Genomic DNA, 10,378 nt, shown 5'->3' on the forward strand with positions numbered 1-10,378 from the left:
CCGGGTGCCGGACGATTTATGAACGGCCGGCACCCGGCTGGGAAACCCTGCCGTGTGAATGAGGCCTAACGCAGCATGTGATTACGATTTTTATAAATATTATTCACTTGTATTAAATAGATTTCTACTACATGTAAACATAAAGGTTTTCTATATTTTCTTTGCTATCTTTTCTCTACCCCACATGGCCACTCTATGGTGATGCAGGTGGGGGCGCTATTTCACTGTTTACCTCCGGCAGCAGAAGGGCGAGGTGCAGCCCTGCCACACAACAACAATCCTGGTTCCGCAGTAGAATTTTCAGTTTTTTTGGTGTAAACTTTTTGCATAGATTTTCATTGTAGGATCTGTAGAAAGCGGCGCTGCCAGGAGATCGGAGACTTGATGAGATGGACGCATGCAGCTCCCGTCAGGAACATACTGGTTAGGTGAGTCGTCCCACCTCATAATATCCATGAAAAATGGAACTAAATAGGTATTGGACAAATATCATACCATCACTGCCAGGCAAAAAACTTTAAAACCTCATTTTTAATAAATATTAACTGTAAAAAAAATAATCAAATACCAATTAAATTTTACTACAAAACACATGGCACCTCGATCAGTGGTACAAGCATCTTTGGGGTACTCCAGCGGGTAAAGTTCATAGAACAGGGTATAATACTAGTAATACCAGTTCAGTATCCGGGCATAATAAACAATGAGTAGTCCCACCTCCCCTTTCTCATCCATATTAGGCTCTGTTCACATCTGCGTTGGGGTCCCGTTCTGACGTTCCGTCGGAGGTTTCCGTCAGAACGGGAACCTGAGCAGACACCGATGAAAACCAGGGGATTCCGTTTCCATCACCATCGATTTCAATGGTGACGGAGCCGGTGCCCGTGGTTTCCGTTTGTCTCTTTTGTGCACCGGACCCGTAGTTTTGCCGGAAGCAATAGCGTAGTCGACTACTGAAATCAATGGTGATGGAAACGGAAACCCCTGGTTTCCGTCGGTGTCAGTTTGTGTCTGCTCAGGGTCCTGTTCTGACGGAAACTTCTGACGGGAACGTCAGAACGGGACCCCAATGCAGATGTGAACAGAGCCTTAGGGCATGACCAGACGTGGCGGAATTGCTCTGAAATTCCGCTGCGGATAGTCCGCAGCAGAAATCCGCAGCGTACACGTTTCTCCATTGCTTTCCACAGCTTTTTAGTTGGGTTCGTTTACACGTTGCGGACAATTCCGCTGCGGAGCATAGGCTGCGGTGCGGAATTTGGTGTCCGCAGCATACACTGGCTGTTGCGGACGTGTAGCGGACTTGTTGCGGACTCATTGCGGAATTTCTCCATTGACTTCAATGGAGAGTGAAAATTCCGCAATGAAGTCTGCAGATGTTATGTGTGCTGCGGAGCGTACTGGTTTTACTAACATGATAGTTCTTCATTCTGGCTGGACCTATGTATTTCTAGGGCTACAGCCAGACTGAGGAAGTCAATGGGGCTCCCGTAATTACGGGTGACTACGTGTGTGCACCCGTAATTACGGGAGCGTTGCTAGGCGACGTCCGTAAATAGTCACTGTCCAGGGTGCTGAAAGAGTTAAACGATCGGCAGTAACTGTTTCAGCACCCTGGACAGTGACGACCGATCACAATATACATCAACCTGTAAGAAAAATAGAAGTTCATACTTACCGAGAACTCCCTGCTTCTGTCTCCAGTCCGGCCTCCCAGGATTACGTTTCAGTCCAAGTGACGGCTGCAGCCAATCACAGGCCAAGCACAGGCTGCAGCGGTCACATGGACTGCCGCGTCATCCAGGGAGGTCGGGCTGGATGTCGAAAGAGGGACGCGTCACCAAGACAACGGCCGGTAAGTATGAATTTATTTTTCTTTTACTAGGGAAAGGGCTGTCCCTTCTCTGTATCCTGCACTGATAGAAGGGAAGCCCTTTCCCCCTCAATACGCAACGGCCAGTCCGCATCAATTTAATGCCCATTTTAGGCAAAGCCGCGACAGAATCTGCAACGCAGTTTATGTGCGGCATTGATGCGGACAGTGTGTGCAGAACTCCGCCACGTCTGGTCATGCCCTTAGACTGTCACACAGAAACCTCTGCATGTTCTTTATAGCCACAATTTCCCTCCTCATCGGGCTGCAGCGGCCAAACCGCAGGAGAAGTGGGGGGTGTGAACATCATCTTAGGCAGCCTTGGCTGGAATTACAGCTGTGATTGGATAGAGTAGGTCACATGTGGACACGAAGTCCCTGTTTACACACCATGTTTTTTGCAGGTGGAAAAATCTGCCTCAAAATTCCTTCTGCCGCTTTTTTGACGCCTTTTTCGACCACGGCCATTGAGCACCGCATGCAAAAATGCTGCGAAAACCGTTTTCTTTGCCTCCCATTGATGTCAATGGGAGGTCAGAGACGGAAACGCTTGAAGAAAGGGCTTGACGCTGCTTTTTCCTGTGAGTGTTTTTTTCTCGTGGTAAAAACGCCTCTGCATCCCATTGAAATCAATAAGATTAGTTTTCGGACGTTTTTTAGTGCGGTTTTCAATGCGGTTTCCACGTCAAAAACGCTCCAAAAAACTCTGTGTGAACTAGGCCTAATATTTCTCCATATATTACATGTGGATTTTGCAGCATATTTGGCTGTGCATCCTTTGCATTACATCTACTGCAGATTGTTACTGCTGCAAGTTTATGCCGTTTTCTAGAACCCTATTCACATTCATACTTCATGTGTCAATTTGACCATGGAAATCTGCAATAAATATGTAACATGTGAACATAGACTTAGGAGCTACACGTGATGTTTCAGGCTACATTTACACACTGCAACCAGGTTACATCACACTTGTCTTCTCTCCCAGATTGTCCTGGAGACTTCCAAACTAGGGAAGATCTTACATGATGTAGCTGCATAAAGGAAGGCACTCTGCTGGGACTATTTGTGAGGGGGAACTCTGCTTGTAGAGGTTATTGGGGGCCGTCTGCTGGGACTATTTGTGAGGGGGAACTCTGCTTGTAGTGGTTATTGGGGGCAGTCTGCTGGGACTATTTGTGAGGGGGAACTCTGCTTGTAGAGGTTATTGGGGGCACTCTGCTGGGACTATTTGTGAGGGGGAACTCTGCTTGTAGAGGTTATTGGGGGCAGTCTGCTGGGACTATTTGTGAGGGGGAACTCTGCTTGTAGTGGTTATTGGGGGCCGTCTGCTGGGACTATTTGTGAGGGGGAACTCTGCTTGTAGTGGTTATTGGGGGCCGTCTGCTGGGACTATTTGTGAGGGGGAACTCTGCTTGTAGAGGTTATTGGGGGCCGTCTGCTGGGACTATTTGTGAGGGGGAACTCTGCTTGTAGTGGTTATTGGGGGCAGTCTGCTGGGACTATTTGTGAGGGGGAACTCTGCTTGTAGAGGTTATTGGGGGCAGTCTGCTGGGACTATTTGTGAGGGGGAACTCTGCTTGTAGTGGTTATTGGGGGCAGTCTGCTGGGACTATTTGTGAGGGGGAACTCTGCTTGTAGTGGTTATTGGGGGCCGTCTGCTGGGACTATTTGTGAGGGGGAACTCTGCTTGTAGAGGTTATTGGGGGCAGTCTGCTGGGACTATTTGTGAGGGGGAACTCTGCTTGTAGTGGTTATTGGGGGCAGTCTGCTGGGACTATTTGTGAGGGGGAACTCTGCTTGTAGTGGTTATTGGGGGCAGTCTGCTGGGACTATTTGTGAGGGGGAACTCTGCTTGTAGTGGTTATTGGGGGCAGTCTGCTGGGACTATTTGTGAGGGGGAACTCTGCTTGTAGTGGTTATTGGGGGCACTCTGGTGGGACTATTTGTGAGGGGGAACTCTGCTTGTAGAGGTTATTGGGGGCCGTCTGCTGGCACTAATTATTGGAGGCACTTTGCTGGCAATATGGGTTATTGAGGGGTCTCTGCTGGTAGTGTTGTTTATGAGGGGGCAGTATACTGGCACTGTATAAGGGACAATACTCTGCTGGCACTGTATGGGGGCACTCTGCTTACTCTAATGATGGGGTCGCTCGCTGATAACTGAGGCTTCTTAGCTGTCCTTATCGGTGGGGTTTACATAGGAAAGAAATTCTCAAACCACATCTCAAATCTCCCTGTAGTTTATTCTAAAAACAGACAAGTACGGCTCAGAAAAACGGCTGCAAACAAATAACCATTGATGTGAATGGAAATGAACAAAATGTTGTTCGCTTTCTGCGATTATTATTGACATGTTTTATAAGACATGTTACATCTCGTGTTATACACAGCAGGAGGCGACAGCACACGTCTTATCACACAGGAAGAGGAAATACATCAGAAAGGGAAACGGGAAGAGGAAGAGCAGCCATGTCATACAGGAAATACAGGGAAGTGACATCATCACAGGAGGTAACAGCACACGTCTTATCACACAGGAAGAGGAAATACATCAGAAAGGGAAACGGGAAGAGGAAGAGCAGCCATGTCATACAGGAAATACAGGAAGTGACATCATCACAGGAGGTAACAGCACACGTCTTATCACACAGGAAGAGGAAATACATCAGAAAGGGAAACAGGAAGAGGAAGAGCAGCCATGTCATACAGGAAATAAAGGAAGTGACATCATCACAGGAGGTAACAGCACACGTCTTATCACACAGGAAGAGGAAATACATCAGAAAGGGAAACAGGAAGAGGAAGAGCAGCCATGTCATACAGGAAATACAGGAAGTGACATCATCACAGGAGGTAACGTATATCCTGTGTGCGGGGACCCCAGAAATATGATGAGACTGACGTATCAGGGCTGATACATAGTAATGTTATGTTCCTGTTATGTTATTATATATCATTACGTGTGTGTTTAGGCTGTGCTTATATATGTTAGTAGGTCGGACCAGAAGGATTGCGTGTTCTGTATACAAGCTCCAGATAAGAAGAACATGGATCAGCACATCAACACCAGCGCTCCTGGGACTGCGCTCCAACCACACAGCATTTCATCCGGAGGATCGACTGTTCCGTAGTCCAAAACGTGGCTTCTCGGGTTCTATTCCTACAATGGAGGAAAAAGTCAATGACATATTTTCAGTAATTATTGTTACAATATCTCCATTAAGTAAATCTCATGTATGGAATATTTTTTTGTATCACCTTAACTTCTGGTTACACCTGAAATGCCCTATAAGGGTATTTAGATATCATAGAGGGGGGTATCACGCTGGAGACCCTCTCTATGACCCAAATGGAAGCTCTGCGCCACCTCTGTCCAGAGGCTGTGTGTGGTATTGCAGCTTTTCTGTATTGAAATGTATAGGGCTAAGCTGTCCACACACCGCACATCACCTGTGGACAGGTGTGGCTCTGTTTTTGGAAGACAGCAGCTCTATTTTTCTGATTATGTACAACCCCTTTAATTACATAATCTCTTTAGAGGGTTTTCTCCATCTCAGACGTTTATGTGATATCCACCTATGCTCATGCACGCAGATCTCTCCGTTCTGTACTATGGGAGTTACGCAAATAGTTCAACAGCGCTCAGCTGTTTCCGAAACTTCCATAGAACAGAATAGAGAGAGGGACGTGCGAGGCCTTTCCTAAGTCATTCTCCACCTGGAATCAGCAGCCATTAGACGGGACAGGGATCTGGGAACAAAGCAGGACAGGGTCAGGGAGAGACCTCCGTTTTCCACATAGGTGTGAGTCCTAGAGAAATAGTAAGATGGGAGTACCCCTTTAAATAAAACTTCTTGGTGATGATCCATTTTCTTAAGGTGTTTAATTAAACTATGGACAGTGGGGGCGAAGAACCCGCACCCAAAATATCTATACTGGAGTGACATGCGTGTTACTAACGCTGTATACAAGCTCCCCCCGTATAACAGACAGGGCCCTCACTGAGACTTTGTAGGGGCTCCTAGAGACAAATATATATTGATGTACAGACATTTCCCCCCCCCCGTTATTGTGCAGCGAGACCTCCCCCCGTATAACAGACAGGGCCCTCACTGAGACTTTGTAGGGGCTCCTAGAGACAGATATATATTGATGTACAGACATTTTCCCCCCCGTTATTGTGCAGCGAGACCTCCCCACATATAACAGACAGGCCCCTCACTGAGACTTTGTAGGGGCTCCTAGAGACAAATATATATTGATGTACAGACATTTCCCCCCCCGTTATTGTGCAGCGAGACCTCCCCACATATAACAGGCAGGACCCTCACTGAGACTTTGTAGGGGCTCCTAGAGACAGATATATATTGATGTACAGACATTTTCCCCTCCGTTATTGTGCAGCGAGACCTCCCCCCGTATAACAGGCAGGCCCCTCACTGAGACTTTGTAGGGGCTCCTAGAGACAAATATATATTGATGTACAGACATTCCCCCCCCCCCGTTATTGTGCAGCGAGACCTCCCCACATATAACAGGCAGGACCCTCACTGACCCCCTGGACAGACACATAGGCCTGAATATATTTATATCTTTATATTTTCCATTATTCACCTGCAGGAAATGTTATTATTAGAAATGGGGAGAAATACTTGGAATTGTGTTTTTTTCGTTTCTGATGTTATTTTTGTTACTTCTCAGGTATAAGGAGAAAAGTATCCGGCACAGACAAGATGAGACGTGGATGAAGATGTGCGGAGGACTGTACCCCCCCGGGAAAGAGCGGGCTGTCACTGGTATTACCATGGGGCAGATTTACTAAGGCCTCATGCACACGACCGTAGTGAGGTGCATTGACCGTGACTTACGGCTCGTACGTCCGCGGAGTGTCACCCACGGCCGCCCACAAATCGCGGGCCGTGCATATGACCGCGTGCATTATTTTCTATGAGCCTGTACCGCAAAACACGACCGTAATAAGACATGTCCGTTGTTTTCGCGGTCCAGGTTCCTGGGCAATGCATGGACCGTGGAAACCAAGGTCGTGTGCATGGGCCCATTGAAATGAATGGGGCCGCAATTCACCTTCAGATTTGCGGGTGAATTGCGGCCGCAAAAATAAGTTAGTGTGCATGGGGCCTAAAACTATCTGAGTTTTACACAGTGTAAACTGATACAAGGAAGTCAGAAACTGCGCCAAATTGATCACAGTCGTGCACGATGTATGATAGATTTTACTAGACATGTTAGACACTTTTCTCTTCCTTATACCACCTCTTGGTTGGCTTATTTTAAGACACGCCCTTTATTCTAGGCCACACCCCTTGTCAAGCACGCCGCAAAATGTGTCTAAAACAATTAATAAATATGGCGCACAACATGTACGCCATAATTCTGGCTCAATTTGAATAGTAAATCTGCCCTACTATGAATGGAATATAAATTTGGGGTTAGTATTCAGGGCATATTCCCTATTTAAAGAATTGATAAGAGTCGGGAATCCTTCAGCTTAGTCCATTCTCTCTACTATCAGTCAGTACAGGGAGTAGTAGTACATAGAAAACATTACATTGTCACCATGTCAGCTTTATTCTGCCTGCACTGACAGCACAAAGTCTTCATGGTGACTGCAGGACTGGAAGTCAAGGACCACCTCTATGATGTCCGCGGGACCTAATAGGGATATGGCGCTTTTTCCATTTATTTGTTGTTGTATTGTAATGAGAATAATATTTACATGCAGTATTTATTGCTAGGGGAATTTTTTTTTCTGAAAATTCTATAAAGAGCAAGTGGCGTAGGATTGGTTCAGACTGGTGACATCAAGACACAAATGTGACATCAAGAATTTGTCAATGAGCTGATAATCCCGGTGCCAATTCTGGCTGCAAGTAATATATAAAGGGGCACACCTACCTCAAGTACTGGCACAGTATAAGGTCATCAGGGTGACTGCAGGACTGGAATTATCGCTCTTTTATGAAAAGGGTGTGTTGCAATGTTCGGCACATGGCAGCTTTGTGTATATAGTAGTATATAGACCCTACTGCACTGATTCTTCATACTATACCCTAATAGAGCATAGTTGACAATATTTGGCATTTCTTTCTAGGGACACTTTGGTTTCAGATGGATTGAGACAGGACTTGACAGGGCCTACCTTTGACAGAACGTGGTTCATTGGGCATGGCTTGTCATGGGGTTAGTGAGAATACACTTTGTGTACCAGATATTCCCTGTATTCTGTCCTCACTATAAAAACCTTACAGTAAGGACAGTATAGAGGGAGGGTATCGCCTGCAGAAGTGATCTAAGTAAGTATGGCACGTGACCACTGTGGCCAGTGATTGACTAGTGCGATCATGTGCCGATACGGGACATCACTGGTCCAGCCTATGTAAACAGGCCGGCAGGGGATTGTGAACCGCCGGCACTGGAGCCGCAGAGAATTAGAAGGTGGGTATTTGCTAAATGGTGCAATTTTCAGTTTGAATTACAATTTTTATAAAGCCTGGAAAACCCCTTTAATACCAAACCCTAAAATGTATTCAGACCCCGGACAAATCCCCTTTATGTACTTCCCGCTCCTTCAGCAGCTCTGGGTCCCATTCGGCTCCGGACCCCACCTCTGCTGGCTGAGCCAGGAGCTGTTAGTGATATTGGCCTTTACATATTGGAGTAATCCAATAGATAACAGCCAATTTTTTAATAAAATCCTGCGATGTAGTTTGGGTGGGCACTGCGCCTTTGATTGCATGACAAATTTTTCTTGGAGTTCCCCTTTAAAAATTGGTAAGCGGCGGGTAACACAAATACTTCACACGTGGACGGTAAAGTAAAACCCATTTTATTTTGACTGTGTTTCTGGACCGGACTGGTCCGGGACTAAACTTGACTGGTCCCTTTGTCAGGTTAAGACCAGATAAAGGGACCAGTCGTGCCAGAAACGCGTATTTAAATAAAATTCTACCATCGCTTGCCGCCCTATCTGTCCCTGTTATTAAACATTTCTGTTAACCGCATCTTAAAGTTGAGCAGATTTACTTGTGAATTTATTTAACTTAGTTGAACATAGAACGCCCTACCTACCTGGCAGACAAAGGGTCTTGGTGTGGGTCACGGGGAATATCTTCAAGAGAGCAACTCTTCACTAGGACATTTTATTTATTCTTGTTTCAGAACTGAAGGGAATGTACCGTACAACATCAGCAGGAGGAAGCCCTGGTGTCGAGAACGTCAGCCATGGAAAGGGATGTGCCAGATCAAGGTCTGAAAGCTAAAGAGGCAGCAGATATGAACCACTAATGTCCATCTAAGAATGCCGGAACGTCATCCGTCCACACCTCCTCCTTCCCATCCCCCACTGTCCAGAAGGGGTTTTTAAGATCCATCCAATTAAAAGACAACTGTCCAGAAGTCTTTGAAAATGAAGCCTTGTCCATGATTCGCAGGGCTGCGGTGAAGTACAATGGTTTTGGGTGTTTAATGGCAAGTCTCTTCAGATGCCCGGCAATGGACTTCCTCCCCTCGTCCTGTTTGGTAGGGTCTCTGCACTCCCTTTCCTGTAGAACAGCTGCCCCTACAGATTCCCAAGGCCATCCATATTTTTTTCCTGTCTGGCTGATAGCAACACATGTCAATAAAAACATACCTCAATGTATTTATTGTATTTCTAATAAAAATGGATAGACAAATACATAAAAGTAATTTGTTTTAATTCCAAAGAACTATCATGAAATCTATATTATACCTGTGTAATCAATTGTGGACATGGTCACTGATTCATTGAAGAATGAGTAGGCTGGGTAACCCATGGAGTAACATCCAAACAAGAAAGACATCTTCCTGCTACAAAAACAGAGGTCATAATCAGGACGAACGTACACCACCATACAACAAAGTCCAGCAAAGAGATCCCCCAGCCTGAGACATACTGTACTCCGTGTCAGAAGAACAAGAAGCTACAAAAAGAGAGACAACTGCATCCAGTCGATGTTCTTATCAACCAAGAGGTTTAAAAGGTGAGAAGACTCATTTACATTTTTTTTTCAAGGTATTACCCTAGGGAGCGCTCCTGTTATCATCTTTTTCTCACACTGTATTTTCCTAAGGTACTGTATACATTTCACTCATTAATGCTGACCTAGCCAAGTGAGCACACAACAAAGTAAGCCTGCACACCCAAATAGAGTACCAACCATCTACACATCATGCCAATAAAGGAGTTTTGCCTTTGCACAGTGCTCCAAGGGGAGCACAATACAACTTCAATACTGCAAATACCTACCCTGAACGTCACATCTGCACCTTCCTCTTCTTCTCTTTTGAAGATGTTAGTGTACAGAGTAGTAGGGGAATTGACCAGACATGATGTGCTGCCTCGTGGATATGTCCTATATGGTCAGCCGCCATTCCGAACGAAGCGCCAACTACTGGATGTACCAGCAACCAGAACGGCACATTGCCTGATGAAGGTCATGTAATGACCGAAGCGTCGCACTA

The 10,378-nt window shown here is 45.9% G+C and overlaps 1 long non-coding RNA gene across 1 annotated transcript; it reads left to right on the forward strand.

Moving 5' to 3' along the window:
• The first annotated feature begins 4,300 nt into the window (after positions 1-4,300).
• On the forward strand, positions 4,301-9,562 carry LOC142719526 (uncharacterized). The gene is made up of 4 exons (XR_012872750.1): positions 4,301-4,387; positions 4,869-5,071; positions 6,578-6,672; positions 9,056-9,562. It is a non-coding gene; the product is annotated as an uncharacterized LOC142719526 (long non-coding RNA).
• Positions 9,563-10,378: the final 816 nt, after the last annotated feature.

Source organism: Rhinoderma darwinii, unplaced genomic scaffold, assembly GCF_050947455.1.
Source record: "Rhinoderma darwinii isolate aRhiDar2 unplaced genomic scaffold, aRhiDar2.hap1 Scaffold_485, whole genome shotgun sequence".
NCBI classification, from domain to species: domain Eukaryota; kingdom Metazoa; phylum Chordata; class Amphibia; order Anura; family Rhinodermatidae; genus Rhinoderma; species Rhinoderma darwinii.